The sequence below is a fragment of the Mytilus edulis genome, chromosome 14, assembly GCF_963676685.1.
Source record: "Mytilus edulis chromosome 14, xbMytEdul2.2, whole genome shotgun sequence".
NCBI classification, from domain to species: domain Eukaryota; kingdom Metazoa; phylum Mollusca; class Bivalvia; order Mytilida; family Mytilidae; genus Mytilus; species Mytilus edulis.
The window spans coordinates 65,981,836-65,989,112 of NC_092357.1; positions in this window are offsets into that span (position 1 = coordinate 65,981,836).

The following is a 7,277-nucleotide window of genomic DNA, read 5'->3' on the forward strand; positions in this document are numbered from 1 at the left end:
CTATCTTTAAAATTCATTGTTGACCTTCGGTTGTTTGGTTTTTTTTTACTTTTTGGTCGGGTTTATTATATGAACTGTCAATTAATGATCTCAAATGCTGGCTGTCTGTTTGGATATGTCTTTTTTTTTTACAAACAAAAATCTTACACAAACATTGCAGAGTAAAGGTTACCACGTCAAAAGCAAATGGATATGATAAAGGACAGAGGCGGATCCAGGGGATGGTCACCCGGTGCCGGTGACCACCCCTGGGTTTTCAAAAATGGTGCACCATGTACCAAAAAATGGTGCACCTTGAACATTTTGAAAAAATAATTATTTCATTAAATCAATTTGTCTATCGTAATCACCAGTCATAAAGGTGTCATTACTTACCTTGACATGTATGTTTACACAATGAACATGTAATCAACAACCGCTAATTAATTGGTCGATTTCTTTGATGTTAATGTGTAAAACTGAAGAGACAGTCCTCAACCTAAGATGTTTGTATAAATAGCTTTTCTCGACCAACAATGTTTTTCACTGTGAGGCCAAATATAATTTAAAAGTTTTTAAGTCACATAAATATTCTATATTGAATTCCCCCGTTCCATCATCTGTCTGTCTAAAAGTTCCGATCATTCCAATGTTTTAGTAACTTCTTTCCTTCAGGAAACGCCACAAATCAACCTCCTAGAAGTACCAACGACTTTTAATGGACATTGATGAGAATAAAAGAGATCAGATTAAAGAAACAACTCCCGACTTACATATAAGTACAAACGACATTGTTTTTTTGTCCATTCGTTTTGTATGTGTTTTGTTATTTGATTTTGCCATGTAATTAGGGACTTTCCGATTTTATTTTATTTGGAGTTCAGTATTTTTGTGATTTTACTTTTTTTGTAAAACAATCAACACGTAAATTAACATACGAAGAGAAATCTAATTTGATAAGAAATCATTTCAAACCTGGAATAAACTATAACTTTCCCATAAAAAATATACATGAAAGAACAGACTGTTTCAGCTGAAATGGCTAAATCGCTATGATGAGCTAGTGTTCTTACGGAGCTTACTGCATATACTGTGCTCTGTTTGGGGTTGAAAATTTGGGAACATTATCATGCAAGCCACTTACAGATATGGCACATGCAAATACAAGACTTAACGATCATTGCGGCCGTGATGAAAAATCATGTAAAAAAGTCATACTGAAGCTAGAGCAAAAGCTCAACTTTTCTTGACAATATTGAACAAACGACTACTGATATTCAAACATTTATTGGTAAAGCAATGAATGAACATATAAAAGCAAACATAACTGTTTTGCAATCTATATGTAAGTGTGTTTTGCTTTGTGTCAAGCAGAATCTTCCATAAAGGAGCCATTGGGATGATGCAAAATATGTTTCGGACAGAAATTTTAATTCCGGCACTCTTCATTGCCAACGTCAGCTGATAAAATCACTTTAAAATGCAACAAGCTTGATTATCCGAACATATATGCTATTCTAAAAAATGGTTTGCACAATGAGTGTAACAAGTTGTGAATGTGAGCATCGAATATTAAGCTCGGGTCACTAAAAACATTTTTACGTGTAACAATGCATTGGGCTAGGATCGACTAAATAGACTTGCACTGATGCACGTGCATCACAATTTAGATGTATCACATGTTTGCACGCAGGCATCCAAGAAAAATGAAATTGGAATCAGTTTTATAAATCATGTGTACCTTGTGTATTCTAAAGTTGTAACAAGGTTCATGATATCAATAAAAAAAAAAAATTAAGATTTCAAAAGGTGACCACCCCTTGACAAATTCCTGGATTCAACAGATACAGTTAAGTCTGCCACATTACTTGACTTACATCTAGAAATTGACGATAAGTATGGCAAGCCGTTCTCGTCAAAACTATGTTTAAACACTTTTTTTCGAGAAAAAAAAAATGCACACTGAGATTTAAAAACCTTAAACAACACACTGAGAAATCTAAATTACACACTGAGATTTAAAAAAATAAAAAACACACACTGAAAATTCAAAATTACACACTGAGATTTTAAAAAGACACACTGAGATGAAATAAATTGAAAAACACACACTCAGATAAATATGCAAATTACTAATGAATATTCATGAGATGAATAATTCAACAGGTTAATATCTTGATCTCAAGAACTCTTGTCATTATAATAAAATGCGATTCCTTCAACCAACATTCGTAATAAATTTCAAGACTTAACATCGCTCATATTCATAAGTTTGTTGCCTATAATTCAGATCAATACTACCAGTGTATCGGGAATTTTTTTATTTTAACTTAAAACCGTTTAAGCATGGGTCTCTTTTCAAAAGTCTTCCAACTGTTACCCTGATTTCGCAAGGTAATCTTTTATATTTTTGTTACGTTTTTATGCTATAATATATACTTGAGCAAAAATGTCACTGCATTCTTTGTTTTTTTGCAGATTGTTCCAATGTTTTCTTATAATTTTAATAAAGTTTTTCACCATTTGGTTATATTTTGTAATAAGAGTAAGTGCGTATTTTTCTTGTTCTTGTATTTCTAAAGTTTTTTATAAATAATTTGGAACCAAATCGAAGGACTAACGAGTTCTGTCCACTAGTTGTTTTAAGCTTGTAATAGATTCAGATTAAGTATGCTAATTAGATATGTGCGCATAAAAAGTGTTTTTTCACAATTAGATATGTGCGCATAAAAAGTGTATGTTTTCAGTTTTTTTTTATTCTAAGTGTGTCTTTTTGAAATCTCAGTGTGTAATTTTCAATTCTCAGTGGTTTTTTTTTTCATTTTTGTAATCTTAGTGCGTCTTTATGAAATCTCAGTGTGTAAATTTTAATTCTCAGTGTGTAATTTTCAATTTTCAGTGTGTAATTTTTAATTTTCAGTGTGTGTTTTGAAGTTTTTAAATCTCAGTGTGCTTTGTTAATTCTCAGTGTGTAATGGTTTAAACATAGTTTTGACGAGAACGGCTTGCCATAGATAAGGGTCGGTTGAAAACAAAACTTCAAAATACGACCAAAAAACAAAAGATGTCAGCTTTCCAATTGTCAACTTTCCATTTCTTTGTACAATGTAGCAATATTCCAGCAGTGCCTACATACGGAGTTTCACTGGTGATGTTGGGTATCCTTATGCCGTAACTAAAATCCCGTTCCCATTTCACGAACGTGGCCTACCAAATTTGACTTTTTACATTTTCTTAACCAGAACTCACCAATAATCTCCTTTTTTTTTACAGGCAAATGTATATGAAAACCATACATTTATAGAATAAGTGTACAGTTATTACTTGAGACCAGTCGGGACCTCTTCTTAACCGGAAGTTGGCAATTATCTCTCTTATTTCAGATATTTCAGGCAAGGCAGGAATGCAAAAGATGTAACTCACTATCCAAGTCTTCATTTGTAAAAGTAAATCACTGTAAGTTATAGAACGGTCTTCCGACCGGAGCCGTGGCTCACACCTAACAGCAAGCTATAAAGAGCTCAAAAAATGACTAGTGTAAAACCTTTCATACGGAAAACCAACGGTCTAGTATATATAAAAAAAGGAGAAACGAGAAAAACTTATGAAATACACCAAAAAATGACAACTACTGAACGTCAGATTCATAACTTAGAAATGGATGGAGAGTTGCCTCTTTGGCACTTGTACCACATCTTCTAGACACACTTAACTACAGGTAACGCTTCTTTTCCCCTAAGCACACACAAAAAAAGCAATGAAAAAGCTTTCTTAAATTTTCAATTACGTTTAAGTAAACTATTATTGGAGATGGCGTTCATTTATTCATGTTCCTGGTTAAGATCACTTTAAATCGTCTTGCATGAATAATCTCCCAATGTGTTCCAAATTCAGGGGCGAATGAAGGGTGTGTACAGGCAGTAACCATTTGATCGCCGTTTTTTTTCTCTCTATGCAATAACTATTCAATTTGTGCAATTATCGCCCTCCTCCCTAATCAAAATTACTGGATCCGCCCTTAAGATTGATTGTGTATGTATTGAACTATCTTAAAATTGTTTGCACCTATCTTATTTTGTATGTACCTTGATAAATAGTCATCAATTACAGTCAATGGCAGCTGTAAAGTTACTGCACTTGTTGTCTTAAATTAAAATCATAGCATGTTTGAATAATGTATAATTGCTACATTGTTGTAAGTACATAAATATTATCAATCAATTATGCACTGTATGTCTCGTGTACATCACTACATATAACAGAAAAAATGTTTTTGATGTTTGTTTTATTTATTAACTTAGTACTCATGTACTGAACAACTGCACGATATAAAATATAATAGTACAATGTACTGAGTCTAATCACTTTACAGTCATTGATATAATATTCATTCTACTGAAGTCAAAATAATCCCAAAGGAAGTTTTCAAGTACTTTGACTGTGTCATGTGACAGACCAAAGGATGTTCATGCTTTGATATGCCCACATGAAATATAATATTGTCTTTGAAAGTAGTGCAACAAAGTGAATCATTACCACAAAAATGAATGTTAAATATTATTTATAGCGATGCTTGAATATGATAGCGTATAGTACTTTTACAAGTATATTTTTTATTCAAATAAATCAACAATAAAAAAAGACTTTAATCATAGATACCAGGATTAAAGTTGTGTAGGCCATTTGCCCGTTTCGTCTACAAAAGTCGGGCGAAAGATACCAAAGGGACAATCAAACTCATAAGTCGAAAACAATCGGACAATACCATTGCAAAGAAATAAGGCCAAACAGACAAACAATAAATAACAAAACACAACGTTGAAAACAAAATACTGAGCAACACGAACCCAACCGAATACTAGAGGTGATCTCGGGTGCCTCAAAAGACTCATCGGTGACTCTCGAATCAAACAGTTAAAAGAGCTAAATAAAGTCAGAACTTAAAGAAAAAGTAGACGTTATATTGACAAAGAATGGCCACAGCAAATAAATAATTTTTACGAGTAAAACATAATTTATCTTAATTATAAAAAAGAAGATGTGGTATGATTGCCAATGAGACAGCTGTCCACAAGAGACCAAAATGATACATACATTAACAACTATAGGTCACCATACGGCCTTCAACAATGAGCAAAGCCCATACCGCATAGTCAGCTATAAAAGGTCTATATTATAAGTTTCACACAATATAAGAAGATAATGGAATCTATTATATGAACAATCACTGATTGTCAAGGGACCTCCAATGTAAGGCCTGGATGGGGTTTACAGATTTATTATTGGTTAGCAAAAAAGAGAGAATAAGAAAAAAAATAAAGAACATAAAAAAATCGATTACTTATTATTGACGAAAATAGACCAAAAATTTAAAAAGAAAAAGAAAACATGTCCCATTTTGACCCTTATATATCTTTCAACCAATAACCAATTAGGATTCATGATAATGACTATGCTTACAAATGACAACAACTTACCATTAAATTTGATTTTTTTTAAAAGAGGGGAAGGGGGAGGGGTGGCTCGGATGAAATTTGTAAAACAAAAATAGGCAGGACAGGAGTTCTGCAAGATTACGCAAACACATCCTATCGCAATTGTTGATGTTAAAGTCGATGTCTTGTGAAGAGATACTAGCTCTTACATTCATATCAATGTTTCATAGTCATGTTTCATCTTTTATATAAGATTTGGATTTCAAATATTTTGGCCACGAGCATCACTGAAGAGACATGTACTGTCGAAATGCGCATCTGGTGCAGGAAAATTGATACCGTTAATTTTATTTCATAGATAGCGAGATTTCCGCTCATCATCTTGTTACTAGTGACACAACTATTTGTAGCTATTATTTTCATTGTCAACGTGTTCTATGTCTGAATATACATGACATATTTGCTTGTGAACGTTATTTCAGCAACACAAATCAATCTATCACCAATATTTATATTTAAAAAAAAATCTGATTTCGGTATCTTGTATTTTGTAATACGAAAAAAAAACCAATTCGTTTATTATATAACATCTAGTTGAAAAATATCGTCGAAATTCATTCATTTTCTGATCAAAGATCAACACGCTTGTTATCCTTTTCCTAATATAAATGTGGTATGCTTGCAAATGACACAACTCTCGAAAAGAGACAAAATGACATTAAAATAAACAACTTTAATAGGTCATCGTACGGCCTTCAACAACGAACAAGGTCCATACCGAATAGTCAACTATAAATAAATCTATTTGCTAGTTTTAAAGAAGACCATTCAAACAAGTTTAGTCGCACACATAGAACGGATGAATGACGTGCAATCTTTCCATGCTGATCGTAATAAGTCAATAAATAATTGAACTTTCATGGTATTTCAAACGCGTTGAAATAAATGTTTTCTCTCTTTAGATTCTTTTCATATCATATTTTCTTCAAAATCATTTTTTCTTTTAATCTTTTATTATCTATTAGTGTCGATATTTCTCAGAACAGCTGCTTTAAGTAGCTATGATCTAACATCGATGCAAACTTCATTGAGGGACCTAACTGTATATTTATGAGGGTCTGGCCGGGTGGATTCTTAAAGAAAACAGGAAATGCGAAAATTGAAAATAGCGAAAATTAAATAAGGAAATAAAAGGGTGTTCAAAAACGAAAATACAGAATAAATGAAAATAACATGAATGAAAAGTTTTATTGAGTGATGCAATTGCGTTAGGAATATTATTAGAATAGATAAAAAAAATGAAGGGAAAATGAAAGAAGGCTGAAGACCCTCATTTATGTTCATGCACATCTTCAAAAGTGTATGGGAAGATTTTTTACTTTATGAATCAGCGTCACACTTGTGTTAGATAATATTCCCACAAGCAAGTTTGCTTTGCTTTTGTCTTTTGACACCTTCTGTGAAACACATCAATGGTTTATGTTTTGCATATATGTTACGTAGTATGTGTCCTTCAATTCGGTTATTATAAAGCTGTGAATACGTAGACGCGTACTCGAATAGAATCAAAGTGTTAGATTTTCTTCCGTTTTCAAGTTTATGAATTTGAAAAATTCCGTAAATTTAAGCAGTAAAGTTACATATTAAGAATTGTCAAATTATTTATACCGTTTTACTTATTGGAGTTGAGTCTGATAGGGAATGTTCTAATTATTCACTTGGGTATGATTTAAATTAAAAAAGAAGATGTGGTATAATTTCCGATTAGACAACTCTACGCAAGAGACCAAATGACACAAAAATGAACATCTATAAATGTAATAGGTCATCGTACGGCCTTAAACTTAGTCTTTATATAAACAT